Source organism: Lissotriton vulgaris, chromosome 5, assembly GCF_964263255.1.
Source record: "Lissotriton vulgaris chromosome 5, aLisVul1.2, whole genome shotgun sequence".
Lineage (NCBI taxonomy): Eukaryota > Metazoa > Chordata > Amphibia > Caudata > Salamandridae > Lissotriton > Lissotriton vulgaris.
The window spans coordinates 922999081-923015652 of record NC_141693.1 but is presented as its reverse complement, the minus strand read 5'-3'; the positions used below and the strand labels follow the sequence as shown (position 1 = coordinate 923015652).

At 44.1% G+C, this 16572-nt stretch overlaps 1 protein-coding gene across 1 annotated transcript in view; it reads right to left on the bottom strand.

The window, feature by feature from the left end:
* The window catches only part of CFAP46 (cilia and flagella associated protein 46), a 1558477-nt gene that overhangs the window by 1210420 nt on the left and 331485 nt on the right, over window positions 1-16572 (bottom strand). The window lies entirely within an intron of this gene.

The following is a 16572-nucleotide window of genomic DNA, read 5'->3' as shown; positions in this document are numbered from 1 at the left end:
GCAAATTACCCAATGCTTTTGGGGCCATATTACATGTGCCGTTCAACTATAAATGTTTTTTTCATAATTACGTATTTTCCATAGCCATTGTTGTCAATGTATATTAGTTGCTGCATATTTTACTTTACCTTGGCCAGGTAATGTCAGTGCAAATCTTTACCAGTGCACCTTATTCCACAGTCTGGACTGACTGCAGAGACAACAGGATCTTCTACCGTCCATACAATTATGAAAAACCCTGTATGTCATAGGAGTATAGATGAGTTATACCGTCATAATAAAGTAGTAGAGTTTCAATTTCAACAAAGCGTCTAGTAGGACAAGGATGCCTCCATGTGCCGGGTGTTGTGGTATGGAATACAGTACTAACGCCATTAGGGTTGAGAGGACCGTCTATGCGTCATTTACATTAAAAAAATGTATGCTACTCCATTATAGTTTGGAATAGTGCTAAGTGTATTTTTTCTTAATTTTTTGCATTTGAGTACTTCTCAGTTTTAAATCCACATAACTTTGTATTCGGAATGTCACGCATTTTATTCAACTTTTGTAATACAAAATTCAACACAAAGCACACGAATAAAACAAATTAGTTGAAAGTAAAAGCAATCATTGAGAATTACAACTGAATAGACAGAGGGGTCGCCTCAGTTTCCAATAGCACAGCAGGTAAGTAGTACAGATTTAATGACATAATTTAAAAGCGATTTTGGGTAGTAAGGTATGAGGAGAGTCAGCAAGTTTTATTGCACAATTAATTAAAATCCTTGCAATAGCGGAAAGCAAACATCAAAACTATTAAAAACATAAGCAAGTTCACTGCAGCAAAAGTCGTGCTCATTCATCCATCTGTGGAAGGGCCTCGGTAATCTGCGTCCATAAATGTTCAAAGATGATTGGATAATTGTGAGCCGCCACCACTCAAACAAGCTACCACTGCCTACCACGTTTTAGAGGTAAAAGCATATATCTTAGAAGTTGTCGACTCAGAGTTGTCAGTTTGCTGAGGATGCATGGGTTTTGTTTTTGTGTTCTAATGTGTCTACGAGTTATCTACTTCACTATTTAGACGGCTGTGAGGAAACATCTCGAAGGAAGAAAGAAGGCAAAACTTTATACTAAATAATTTTCAGAAGTGACATCACGTCAGGAAGTGACATCGCATGTGCAGCAGATCTATTATTTGCACTTATTGTAAGATTTAAAAATTGAAGCTGCTCAGTACTTAAGCCTGTGACTTAAGGTCCCTATATGGAGGAATTAACAGCCCAAATGTGGATGAAGTTTGGTGTACAACTACATTAGTCAAGCCACTAAGTGCTGTAAGCGAGGCATTCTAAAACATGGCACCATGAGCAAAAGCAGTTTGTACATTTATGGTATAATGCTAGTATTTACAGTGGATGTATTGTTATGTAATATTTGCCAGCTTAAATAGTTAAAACACGACAGACAGCAAAGTATGAGTGCGCGTCTATTACTTAAATAAATATGGAAATGTACAGTTTGACAACTTCATTTATACGCAAAGCACAAAATATGGATAAATACAGAAAAAATGGCCAAAAAATCAATATGGATAAATACAGACAGATTTGTTAAAAAAATAAATACCATAAAACCGGGAACCCTACTTATGTGTGACATTTCCATGGTTTCAGTGTCTATGTGTGACACTTTCCACTCAGTGAAAACCAAGCTAAAAAGTGCAAAGCAATAGATATCAGTCATTGCACCCTTTTCAGCAATGAAAAGCTCTACAATATTTTGAAACTGCTGCAAAACACCTGAAATAAAAAGTTGTGTTTCATACCATGTTCACACATTCAAATGCAATCTATAGTTGTGAGACATTGGAGAGCAAATACTGATTAGCCTACACATGCTTCAAGCAAGGAAAATGTAACTTTCTAAAAGCCAGCCAGTTAACAGCAAAGGTACAGTACCTATGCTTCATGGGAGGGTTGAACAAGATTGGCAAGTCGAGACACAAGTACTGACCACACATCTTACTCTTCAGATTTTGCGGGACGAAAGAGAAACCTCCTCCTATTGCAGTCGAAAAAACTTCATGGGACTACCAACTGCAGCTAAGGAACCACTTACGGACAACTTGTATTGGATAGTCCACTAATATCAATTTTCAGGTCTCAACATGAGCAAGACACCAGAGTCCACTGAAGGCCCACTCACCCTCATGGCTTGTGCCTCCCAGGACACTGTTTGGGGGGTTATCTGATCAGTAAAAGGGGAGTGAAGTGCCATTTTCCATGAAAATTTCAGCCAACTACCGAACTGATTTTAGTAACTCAGCTTGTGCTGCCATATGTGGCTCATTCACTGCAGCTCATGCCTTGTGGCTCCTTCTATGAGCTACTCAATTCCTGTGGCTCACTCCTTGCTTGCCCTTTACCTTTGAGGCCCATTCCCAGTATCTCATTCTCTCTCTGGCTTAGTTCTTGCTGTTCATTCCATGTGACTATTGCTCTGTGTTGCTCGAGTCTTGCAGCCCATTCCATTTGGGTATATTCCTTGTGGCTCATTCCTACCTCATCTCAGAAACTCCAGCTTTTGAGCAGGGGGGACGGCGTGGACCACCGACTCGTGCCCTGATCATGTCGTGCTCGATACTCTAAACCTTGAAGGTAACTATCTGGGAGTGAATACCTTCCTTGGAAAATCTTGTTATCTTTAATCAGATGCTTGACATTCTGGGTGCGAAACCATGTAGGAAATGTCTGTTTATACATGGTGCTCAATGCTGGCTGAGAGTTGGATGCAGACTTCCGCAGTTATTCTCAAGCTGGAAACGGGTCCTGGGCCACCTAAATCTCACAGCCGATCTCCAAAATAATGTGCTGAAACTCTGAAACTTGCTACAGCAATAAGTGGTCCCAGTACGCAAACATCCTGAGTGGGCCTGGGGGAATCGGAGGCTTTTCTTTTCAATGTGAGCGCCCAGCTCCAAATAGCTCGCTTGAAAGACAGTTGCCAATTCCGCTTATCCGAGTTGAAGCTTCTATATGAGCAGCTATTAAAAGTAGAAGGTTACACATACTGCCACTCACACCAGTCTGCAAGCCTCTCAGCAGAAACCAAGATATATTCAATCACTCATTTAGATCAAGCCATGTGCCAGTCTGTTTCCTTCCTCAGGAGCACGTTTTCACAGCAGGGTGAGCATGCAGTTTTTGATATATTGCTGCCCTAAACCTAAACTAAAGAGATGCAACAGCATCCACACAGCTGTGCTTCCATTCATGAAATGTATCAGTCCTGCAATTGGTAACTCCCAAGGGACTGTTACAAAGATGGCCAGCAATTCCTGGCCAACATATTCTGTAGTATTTTGAATTAAGCGATATTCAAGAAAATGTCATCCCATTAAATATATTTCCTAAATCAAAATGGAACTGAATGCAGAAAGGAAGGAGTCTCTTCTGATTCAGCCTACAAACATTGTTCTATGTAATGACTACACTAGTGTTCATCTCAGCCAAAGGTACCGGGACACATTTTTTAGAACCTGTGGTATGACCTGCTCCTTGAACTTGAAAATAGTTTGCAATTTTGCCTTCATTTTTGCGTATCTCTGTGCAGATGACCGTAGATCTACAAGCTAAGCCTACGTAATGCAAAACATCAACAGTGCAGTAGTGTTTTGGAGACTGCATCCTAAGCTTAGCTGGTGTAGGGTAAGTCTTGTTAACAAACTGCCAAGTTTCTGCAGATGCCCATTTGTTGGCCGGGCAGGGTTTACACGTATTGCTAGCATTACTAACTTCACAAATAGCCAAGAAAATAGCAAATCACCCTGCTCTGTCCGGCCTCCCTGTCACTGACACTGCAGTCCCCAGGCGCCATCGGCTGCTCCCTTACCTTGTGATCGACTTCACAAAAAAGTCACCAAGCGGAAAATAATTTTCTGTCTCTGGACGCAAGAAGCAAATTTTAACTCCTTCACTCTCAGGTAGGTAGGGCAGGTCAGGCAGCAGGCGAGGCCAGGAAAGGAAGTGGAGTCTTGTCGAGTGGGAGGGCGAGACACAACAATATCCGGATCAGGCCAATCCTGTGACAACTGCTATGGCCACTGATTGGTTGCAGGTCACAGCATCCACTGATAGGCGCCCAGCAAGGTTTAAAGGGCAAAGCAGAACTTTGATAGGTAGTGCATTCGCACTACACACAAGATTGACATCCAGCTCTGTAGTTGGGAGATGGAAAGGTATATCAACGAAATCTTAGAAAGTTAGGGGCAGCTGTGCGGGCAGGTAACGTCGTCATCTTCCAAAATCCAGCTTTTGAGCAATGGGGATGGCGTCCACCCTGTAAAATAAGTGGGGGGACTCCATCCACCCGCGTGGTGTCCCGACACGTGCCCTGGTGTTTTCTAATATCCAAGCCTGCTAGGTGTTTGGAGGGCGAAATGAGTTTTGTTTGCTTTAGAGCAATTCTTTTGACTCTAAGTGGTGGTAAACTGCTGATCAATTGGATGGTAAACTTAAAGGTCTGTAAGGAATCGCCCAAATGTGCGCCACAACGGTTCGTTTTTAGGTCTCGCCTGACAATGCGCTTGCGCATTGCTGGCAAGAGATAGAGAGGGGCACCAGAAAATCCTACCAAGAGGGCTTTGGAATGCGGATTATGGCCAGTGCATGTGCGCCGGGCGCGTGCTCGTCGCCATTTGCTCCCCCCCCCCCCCATCAGACTTGAAAGGAAGCCGCTGGCACACCACCATTTGTCTGAGCCTCGGCATCAGACTTCAAAGGCTGCCCCTACCCCGCCCACCTCCGGCCACAGCAATGCCGAGTGCGCCCATTGAGTACTATGAAATATTGCATGCTGTGTCGGCTTTTACATGCTTGGATGCCAAGTCTCAGCTCGTGTGTGTGTGTGTGTGTGTGTGTACACACCGCGTGAATGTCCTGAATGCACTTTTTTTTCCAAACTAGTTTGCTACTTAAATTAAACTAAACTAGCATTTACCAGCTCTTCTTGATACAACGCCATACCTTGACATCGCATACCTTGACATTACCGACGCTAAAAGCTACACAACTTTGGCTTTAAACACAGTAAGTTTCCTAAAATTACAAGCAACATGGTCTTTTTTGGCAAATGTTTTCAATAACATAGACGCATAGCATGTAAACTAATTGCTTGCTTATTGCAGTCATGTCATGCCTCTTGGGAAATGTACAGTTAATGCATGTAAGGCTATTATGTCGTACGTGCACCTTCGCATGTAGCTGTCTGGTGTTCTTTCTGCATGTTTGTTACACATTGGAGATGTTCACTCTGAATCCTGCAAGGACATCTAGACAGTTTGTACCGGGGGTTACTAGTTGCTCCCTTCTATATTTTCGTTCGGTTTTAATGCTAGGGTTGCTTTGGCTTTACACTGAAGAGATGAGTGTGGCATTACGCAATATTTTTAGGTCACTTTTTTGTAATATTCTTACTGTCAATATGTCCCTCTGTCCCCAACATTAAATTTATCGCAGTTGTGTGTGTGTTCAACTTACTTCACGTATTACGACACCTTTCTTCTTATTTATTAGCATTTGCTGTAATTGCGGCACACGCCAATCAAAATTCGAAGTAAATCGCGTGTGCCGTGGGAAATTAAAACATTCACAATGTTTAGTTGTAATGACAGCGCATTCTTCATTCCGTTGCAGCATTCAAGGGTAGGATAGGACTGGGAGCTATGTTGGTTTTTGAATAATGTATCAGCTGAGTACGCCCATTGTGTACTATGAAATATTGCATGCTGTGTCTGCTTTTACATGCTTGTATGTCTCACCTCGTGCGTGTGTGTGTGTACACACCGCGTGCCTGCCCTCACCACATGTAAGCTTGTGATTCAGCTGAAAGCAGGTCTCTAATTGAGGTGCCAGCTCATCCACATGTCGTGGTGCTCCCAGGTACATGGCAGTATATTTGAAAACTAGTATTCTCCACAATTGCGACTTCACCCATGTCCTTGAGTTGTGCAGTTCCCACTAAGGAACATATATATTTATTTATTCCATTAAATGTGGGTTCTTGCGATTTCAGATTCTGGGCGACTTCAGTATAAAACGGCTCTCTTCCACATTCCATTAATTGATTCACAACTCTTTTGTGGTGAAGTTTTGTGCATAGCAGTGTGGCTTACATGTTTGGCTGAGTGAAGTTTTTCGTGTAATTGTCTGCATTCAGAGGATGGCAGGGAGTCAGAAACGGTAGGTCTGTCTTTATTATAACTTTAGATAAGCCATAAATCTTGGAGTGCAATGTCTGTGTGGGAGCTGTCCGTGTTTATGACACACAGCACTCCTTCCAACCTTCAAAGCAGGTAGCATGCGCATGCGGCTCTCTTCGGTCCTCTCGCCCGCACCTGGTCCCTCAAATTCTAAATATTTGGTTCCGCTTTCAGTACCTTTTTTATTAGCAGTTCGGGGTGCATCCCCTTGGGGGCGACACTGCGCAGCCTGGAAGTGGAGACGGCACTGGCACACGTGACAGGCCTGAGCGTAGTTACTAAAGGGCAAGTGAGTTTCAGTCCCTCAGTTCCATGTGTGAGGACTCCGACTCTCCGCTCCCCCCATTAGACTTGAAAGGAAGTTGCTCGCACACCACCATTTGTCTGAGCCTTGACATCAGACTTCAAAGGCTGCCGCTCCCTCGCCCACCCCCCCTGCTACAGCAATGCCGAGAGCTGGTTTTAAATGGGGGCATCCATTTTCTCTCTACACGTTTGCTTCATTATCACAACCTTCGTGCTTCTGACCATGTGACCTAAACAATAGGAATTGTTTAAAGAAATGTTGTCTGCTGTAAGTCCTCCCCTTTCCAATCTGTTACATTTTCTTATTGATTGCAATATTATTGTATGCAATATATTTGCTTACTTGAACGTTTGTCTTCGATTCGATGTTGTTTAAACCGAGTCAGCGTGTCCTGTAAATTGGACCCAAGTGAGGTGTGCGTGTTCATACATGAGGATTCTTAACCCATTTCTCAAACTAAAAGAAAGTAACAATGTTTCACTGCGCTTTTTTTTAAGTGAGAGAAGTGCATGTGTTATCAGCCTCCTGTGCAGCAAATCTGATTTACTTCAAGGCTTGTGATTTCAAGTTTCAATCACTGGACTTGTGTTGTCTATCTGTACGCTGTTTAAACTTGGCTTCTCCTATCGGAGCAAGCCAGGCACGAGCCGCCTGTGTTCATTGTAGGAATTTCTTCATCCTTTTCTAGAACGAAGAGTAGTGCAACTTGTGCTTTTTGACGATGCAGGAAACGCACGTATTTCAGTTGCTGACTCGTGACACGGTTTAGGTTTGTTTAAACACTTGTGATGTTCGATGCGTTGAGACTAAGGCTGACATGCTTATAGTTATTAGAGATGTTAAAGATAAACTAGCACTTCCAGATACATTCAGTTCGCACTCACTCTCTTCTTCTTCCACAACTTGCTCAGACGGGTGGCTGTTCCATCACACACGCTTGTGCTGGCTCTGCCAATTTTTTAATTTATAAAAGCAGGAAGTCTCTCAGTGGTCTTATTAGCAGATTTATGGGAGCTGTAGTCCTCAGGAGTCTTCTTGACTTTTTTTTCGGGCTACTCGGGTACACCACCACATCACTCGAGGACACCATCACATCACTCAGAAACACCACCATATCACTCAGGGGCACTACTCAGGAGCACCACCACATCACTAAAGGGAACCAACATACCACTCTGGGGCACCACTCAAGGGCACCACCACATCACTCGGGGACACCACCACATCACTCGGGGACACCACCATATCACTCAGGGACACCACCACATCACTCAGGGACACCACCACATCACTCAGGGACACCACCACATCACTCAGGGACACCACCACAGCACTCGGGGACACCACCACATCACTCGGGGACACCACCACGTCACTCAAGGACACCACCACATCACTCGGGGACACCACCACATCACTTAGGGACACCACTACATCACTCAGGGGCACCACCACATCACTCAGGGGCACCACCACATCACTCGGGGACACCACCACATCACTCAGGAACACCACCACACCACTCAGGGACACCACTCAGGGGCATCACCACATCACTCAGGGACACCACCACATCACTCGGGGTCACCACCACATCACTCGGGGACACCACCACATCACTAGGTGACACCATCACATCACTCAGAAACACCACCACATCACTCAGGGGCACCACTCAAGGGCACCACCACATCACTCAGGGACACCACCACATCACTCGGGGACACCACCACATCACTCAGGGACACCACCACATCACTCGGGGACACCACCAGATCACTCAGCCCAACCACATCATCACTCAGCACCACAACAACACTGTCCTTGCTTGCTACCAACAAGCATTGCCATAGCCAATAGGACTTGCATTAGGAAAGTGTAAGCTATTGGCTTTGTGAATAACAATGCTATTAATTTTTATATTTTCAAAGCCAACACATATTAAAAAAAGTTGTCATTTACAATACCAATAGCTCACACTTTCCTAATGCGAGACCTATTGCATTGCAAATGCTTGTTTTTTAAGGTATTGCCACAGTAAGCTCTTCAGTGTTCCTTCTAGAGCCATTCTGTGCTTATACCATATGAAACAAAGAGACTTAAATCCTATAGATTGCTTGAATAAATTACATTCTAAACGCATCTGGGCATGCTGGGTGCTGTCTGAAGGTCGGAAGAGAAGTCTGTATGAACAACATTGCACTATGTCCAGCTGGGCCGGCATTAGGGCGGTGTGACTGTGCGGCCACACTGGGCGCTGACCTGGAGGGAGGGGCGGGGCACTGTAATGGGGAGGGGCACTGACATTGGGTTGGGCGCTGTGTTTAGCAATAACTTAAGATTTAAAAACACCTGCTCCAGAGCTTCTTGCGATTCCATCTTTCATGCAGCAATAAAAATATCAAGATAACTCTTGTGATTAATGTTCCTGCTGGAGAGAGAGATATGAGTTTTGTCTATTAGCAGTTTAGACTCTCCATAAAGAAGCACCAAGGGTTATTATGCCTGCTGCAAAGAACAGATCTGTATTTTATGGGGATAGCTGAGTGTAGTAGTAAAGCCAGCTTTACCAGCGCTTTAAAATAAATCATTGTATGCGAGAGAGGGGCTATGGAAAGATGACGGGCACTTTTGCGAGTAGTAGTGACGGAATCCGAGGAGGAGGTGGTCATGGGGGTGGGGCGCCAGAATAGATTGTCGCACCGGGCGCCACCATAGCTAAAGCCAGCCCTGATGCCCAGCCATGTTGAAAGCTTCCCAGGCAGTATGTTATGGCAGGCATCAGTTTACTCCTTATCACACAATGGATTGGATTCAGAGATGGACTCATAAACTGTTGAGCAGCCTCAAGTAGCAAGTGTTGAATGCTAAGGCTGTAGTTTTGATTGACACTAAGGGAAGTTTACGACTTCCAAGTTCGTCCACCTATAAGCCAGGTATTTGTAACCATCTATTATTTCAAACTTAATTTTGCCTAATTACCATTTCCGGATAAAAACACATTTGTTTGGACCTTTTTTGACAGTTAAATTGTTACTCGATCAGGGGTCGTTTAGAATGGTTAGTGCGCTCTGGAGCCGTGAAACTGTGCTGTCCAAAATTATGGTTTCATACTACAAAATGTTCAATGGTTAGACAGATAATTTAGGGTGGAAGGAGCCTGCTTTGATAACGGAAGTCCCTAAATCAGTTATATACAAATTAAAAAGTAAGGGTGCCTTGCCTCAAACCTTTGTTTATGTAAACTTTTTCCATGGTAATCACAGCAGGAGTTAGTCTGATTTCAGGCTAATAATTGCTCGCAAGTGCTTAGAAGGAATTTGCGGCAATTAATGCAATCAAAAGCTGTTTCAGAAATGGATAAATGCTGAATATAAAAGGTTGGCCAATCTTCCAATCGATTTCTGTATGAGCATTCCCAAGGCCATAACATTATCTTTAATGCCACATCATCTCTGGAAGCCTCTTTGATAAAAAGGTAATATTCTATTGCTTGTGTTCCATGCTTTTAATTCCTTTGGACACACTTTTGCATAAAATATTCCTTTTATGTCTAACAGGGCTATCAGTCGATAATTAGCAGAAGCTGAATACAGACCTTTTTAAAAAAAAATTAAACTAGAAAAGAACTACTCCAGCGGTCAAGAACTGTATTTGTTTCCAATCAAAGGGCATATAATGGAGTTAACACTTCTGACCAAAGGCTGATGCTAGTGTTGAACAGTGTTGTGGTGAAATTGCTATACGTGAGCTCTGGCCATGCGGTAACCTATTTTACGGGATGTACATTGTGGCCTATTTTAACAGCTTAAGAAATTGAACTAATGTACTAATAGTATGCTAAGTTGGCCATGTTTCCAAAATCTCCCGATGATTTCAACTTTTCATAATGCGCATGATCACTATTAAGAACTAGGTTTTGGGGAAAGTGGTCATGTCGGACCTGACTCTCTCTGCAGGGTCACAACCAAAATGTTTTCCTTTACCTTCTACTATTTTTGCTAACTTCCTTTTTGATGGCCTTAGGCCACTTTACCACTGCTAACCAGTGCTAAAGTGTCTATGCTCTCTCCTTCAAATATGGTAAAATTGGCAATACCCAATTGGCCCAATTATTTTGCTTGTAAGCCATAGTAAAGTGGTACTACATGTACAAAGAGCCTGTAAATGAAATTTAAATTGTTGTAGCACCCACTTAAGTAGCCCTTTAAACATGCCTCCAGCTTGTAATAGTAGCCTGTGTTTCAAACTGGCATAATAAACCTTTTGCCAGCCCCAAACCTTCTTTTTTAATACATTTAGGTCTCCCTTTAGAATAGGCCCTGGCTAGCACAGAGAGCAGGGTGCAGTGTATTTAAAAGGTTGGACATATACTTCTAAGCAGTGCATGTCCTGGTAATGAAAATCTCTTGAATCCATTTTGCACTATTGCAAGGCCTGCCTCTCCCATCGGAGCACAATGGAGGCACCTCATTACGCTTATTAAGCTATAGCTTCGGAATTGGAATAGGTAACCATTTCAAGTTTGGTGTCTATAGAATTATAATGAAAAAATCCTCTCTTTTGGTAAAGTTGGTTTTAAATACAATTTTGAAAATTATACTTTTAGAAAGTTGGCATTTTCCTGCCTTAGCCATTTAGAGCCTGTAACCTGTCTCTGGGTCGCATGACTGGGTGTAGCTGACAGTTGAGCTTCGTGTATACCTCCTAGTCAGCCACACACAACAGAGAGCTTATGTGTGCTGAGATGGACCATCACTGACAGTATGGGAGTGCGGAACTGGGCACAGTCCTAATTACACTTGAATAGGGTCAGTCCTACCACCACACAAAGGGCTTCATACCCTCTGTAGTTAGCCTGGAGCCATGGCAGGGAAGGCAGGATGCCCGTGGACTTCAAAGGGAAACCTCTAGAAGCTTCTCCCACTTCAAAGAAGGGCCCATGTATAAATATTGACATCAGATACCAATCTTCAGCTAACTTCTGGATCTGTGGATACTCTGCCAGGAAGGACTGCTGTGCTGCTGAAAGGACTGCAACTTTTTTGGACTGCTTCTCCGAAAAGCTGCTGCCCTGCTGAGCTGACCTGCTACCCTTTTGCCTAGTTGAGAAGGACTGGCCCTGCATCTGTTGAACGCATAACCCAGAGTGACTCTAAGGACAAGTTGACAGTACTCTTGACTAAAGCCTTAGGGACAGAAGGCTTTAAGCACCTTGACTTTGCCATCTGTAAGCCCTACTCTGGAAAGTGGTGCTACCACAGTCCTGGACCAATGAAAGTGGGCCTGATGGTGCTCTACCAGGCCATCAGTAGATTCAGCAGAACCAACGTATTTCCTCTGCTGCATACCACAATCCTGGGCAGAACCGACACATCGCCTCTGCTGCAAGGGTTCTCTCAAGGCAAGGCCACTAGGACGCTTGTTGACCTCCTGAGGCGGAAGCCGGGAGCACCTATATCTTGCGCTATTTTAAAACATAAATCTTGTGTGTTGTTTTTAAATTCATTGCGACTGGCTGCACTTACCCTCTCTTTCCTACTCACTTCGTTCTCCCGTGCAGACGATTAGGTACTGCTACGGGGACTGCGAGGGAACCGCCATCTTGGAAGTAGCCCGAGTTGCCGTTGTAGCCTTCCTGCCAATCTCCAGCTTGGATTGTATATAAGACGCGCCTTTCTGCTCGCGCGCAATACCACTAGGACGCTTGTTGACCTTCTGAGGCGGAAGCCGGGAGCACCTATATCTTGCGCTATTTTAAAATATAAATCTTGTGTGTTGTTTTTAAATTCATTGCGACTGGCTGCACTTACCCTCTCTTTCCTCCTCACTTCGTTCTCCCATGCAGACAATTAGGTACTGCTACGGGGACTGCGAGGGAACCGCCATCTTGGGAGTAGCCCGAGTTGCCGTTGTAGCCTTCCTGCCAATCTCCAGCTTGGATTGTATATAAAACGCGCCTTTCTGCTCGCGCGCAATACCACTAGGACGCTTGTTGACCTCCTGAGGCGGAAGCCGGGAGCACCTATATCTTGCGCTATTTTAAAACATAAATCTTGTGTGTTGTTTTTAAATTCATTGCAACTGGCTGCACTTACCCTCTCTTTCCTCCTCACTTCGTTCTCCCGTGCAGACGATTAGGTACTGCTACGGGGATTGCAAGGGAACCGCCATCTTGGGAGTAGCCGAGTTGCTGTTGTTGCCTTCATGCCAATCTCCAGCTTGGATTGTATATAATGTGCATCCCCTCCCGGCCGCGCAGCGGAAGCGCCGATGGCGCTCCAAAGGCGTGCCAAAGGCAAGCCTGTCTGCGCCCGTCGCACCGGGCCTAGGGGCTAGCCCCCCTGTCCCTCTACCTACCCATTCTAAGGAGGATCTTCTGAAACTACAAGACTCAGCCTGTCCTCTTTGCCCAGCTACCATCTCTTACATCAAAGATTTGGGCATTTTCCAAACTCCATCCCGTTCCTTGAGACCCTCGCTCCTAACTCCTCATCGGCATAGACAATGTAAGCCTGCATTGACTAACATTTTAAGGCTCAACATTTTTTATCTGAACACTAGATCCCTAGTAAAGCATCAACTGGACATTTTTCTTCTCCTTACCCTTCAAAAACCTGATATCTTACTTCTCACAGAAACCTGGCTTAACATTGAATCATCTCCAGATATTTTAGCAGCACTCCCGGATAATTATTACATCCTACAGGTAGACCGTGATTCAGGGGAAGCAGGGGGTGGAGTAGCTGCTATAAACAACAAAAGCTACACATTTTCTAAATTGTCGTCCCTCGACCTCACTGCAGTTGATAATCAAGTTATTAAGTTTGACTCTAGTTCAGGATCACTCTTGTGTGTTTTAATATATAGACCCCCCCAGAACATGCCATTTTTTCCATTCTCCCTGTGTGACCAACTGGCCACTTTGGTCACCAATTATACCAACATCTTATTAATGGTGACTTTAACCTTTGGTTTAACAGCGAGCTTGCTGGCCCGTCGGCCAGTGAACTTACAGAGCTCCTCACAGGGCTTAATTTCAGTCATCATATCAACACTGCCCCCCATATCAAAGGGCATATACCTGATCAGGTCTGGAGTTTGGACCTCAATATTTCTCCCCCCGTTGTTTCCCCATGTTTCTGGTCCGACCATTTTCTGATTCAATTCAACATCTCCATCCTTGAGGCTAAAGTAAATACGACCACCAAGGAGGGTTTTATCAGAAAATGGGACTCTCTAGATACTGCAGCCTTTTTGGAAAATTTAGAGAACACCATACCTGCTATAAACTTGTAGAAAATTCAACATAAAACAATACACTAGTTTGGTTCAAAATAAGTCAATTATTTCTTGATATTTACAAAAGTGAGTGTACAATTGTCAGGACTAGTGCAATACAATTATAGCACTAGAACAACCAGAAGCAGACCGAAACAGGGGGGGGCCTACGCGTTTCGAATCCCTAGTGATCGAGGGGATTCTCCTCAGGGCCAGGTTATTCTGAAAAAAAGAAGAGAAGAGCCTATGTATGCAAGTTTCAAAATAGAACACTGACGAGCACTACAACACCCAGAAAACCAATCAGCTTACCAGTTGGAATCTATCCAGGAAATCGAATTCGTGAGTGTAAAAGACCTGAATAAAACCATAAAAAGATAAGAATACAAGGAGGTATGTGTAAGAATCATGTAGACTTCAGGGGGACATGTAATTGTACAAACAGACCAGATCCATTTACAGTACGTACAGAACTTTTCAAATTTTTCAGAAAAATCAGGTTGAAATACTTCTTCAGGAACGCTGGACCATACATCAATCCATCCTATACTGGCCTTAGGATTCCTTCCACCTTTGTCCCGCCTTCGTATACCATGTCAAATAAAATTCTTGCACATGAAGCGGTGGTATGGAGAGATGTCAACAACATACTACTTGAAAAAACTTTCACCAAATACAACACCAGCAGGGTTGAGAAAGCTGCTCTCCAATCATTGGCCAACAACTCGCAGGTTGTTATCAAACCAGCGGATAAAGGTGGGGCAATTGTCATCCAAGACGTTTTGAAATACGAATCTGAAATCAAACGACAACTGATGGACGGTATCAGTTACCAACACCTAAGATCTGATCCATCCACAGCTATAGCTCGTGAAATTTTAGAAGTAACTCAAGAAGGTTACGATCAAGGTTTCCTGTCCAAGAATGAATTTGATTACCTAAACCAACAACATCCTCGTCTAGCTACCATCTACACACTCCCAAAGATCCATAAGAATATGGTGGACCCACCTGGATGTCCGATCGTTTCGGGTTGTGGATCGATACTCGAACCCCTGGGCAGATATATTGACTTCTTTTTGAAACCTCTGGCAGAAGGAACACATACATACCTTAGGGACACTCTTCAAACAATCAATATTGTGGAAAATCTACCATTTGACCCACTTAATCAAATTCTTGCTACATGTGATGTAGTATCCCTCTACACCTGTATCCCTCAAGAGGAAGCTCTAGCGGTCATTACCAGATGTCTACAAAAGAGACCAGCACCAATGCAAGTTCCGACCGAATTCATTATAGCCTTGCTCCGGATAGCAATGACCAAAAATTTCTTCATGTTCCACAACGAGTTCTTCCTACAGACCCAAGGAGTGGCGATGGGTGCCCCCTTCGCCCCGGATGTGGCCATCCTCTACATGGCAGAATTTGAGGATAGTACTGTACTTAATACGCACAATCCATTCATAGATCATCTACATCTCTGGGTGCGTTACATCGATGATATACTCCTAATCTGGAATGGCGAGTCAACGATACTGTCATCGTTCCACACTTGGCTCAATCATCATCTACCTCACCTACAATTCACTCTCAAGTCTGACAATAAGACAGTCGATTTTCTCGACATCATTATATATGAAGATCAAGGGCGTCTTCTAACTACACTCTATAGGAAATCTACAGAGAGAAATTCTTTCCTCCAATACAATAGTCATCACCCTCGGGCACTACGTGATAATCTTCCCTTCGGACAATTTCTGCGTGTCCGCAGGAACTGTTCAAACACTATTTACAACAATCTGAGGATTTGTCCAACCGCCTACAACTACGTGGATATCCCAGGAGACTGGTCACCAAAGCACGGAAGAGAGCCTGGTTCTACCCCCGTGAAGAATTTACATTTACATTTACATTTACATTTACATTTACACATCTTGAAACAAAAAGACTCTACCACCAATCAACCAGACCGCATAGTCTGCATCACCACCTTCTCGACCAAGAGCAATAAAATTAAACACACGGTCAATCACCATTGGAAACTCATCTCTGATGATCTAAATCATCCAGACAATCCACTACATGCTTTTAAGAAAGCTAAGAGTGTGAAAGACTACGTAGTACGTTCCCTTCTTTCCACCCCTCAGGAACCAACTATAAGATCATTATGGAATCTCCAACTGATTATTGGTCACTTTAGATGCGGCCATTGCAAGGCTTGTGATACTACCATCCAGACCAAAGAATTCCAGCACAATCAAGTTAAAGTACAAGTTCAAGTTCAAGTTCGGCATTTGTATAGCGCCTCATATACTCAGGGGGTCTCAAGGCGCTTGAGGAGGAGGGGGAGGGGGTAAAATATAATCTATTATATGTCGAATATCCAAGTTTTCAGTTGTTTTCTGAATGAGAGGTGGTTCTGAGTGAGGCGGAGATGGGTGGGGAGAGAGTTCCAGGTTTTGGCCGCTAGGTAGGAGAAGGATCTTCCTCCCATTGTTGATTTGTGGATGTGTGGGATTGCGGCGAGGGCTTGAGTGGATGATCGCAGTTGGCGGGAGGGGTTGTAAAAGGACAGACGCGTGTTGAGGCATTCGGGCCCTAGGTCGTAGGGGGCTTTGTGTGCGTGGGTAAGGAGGCGAAATGTTATTCTCTTGTTGACGGGGAGCCAGTGGAGGTCTTTCAGGTGTTCGGAGATGTGAGCTCGGCGGGGGAGGTCTAGTATGAGTCTGGCTGA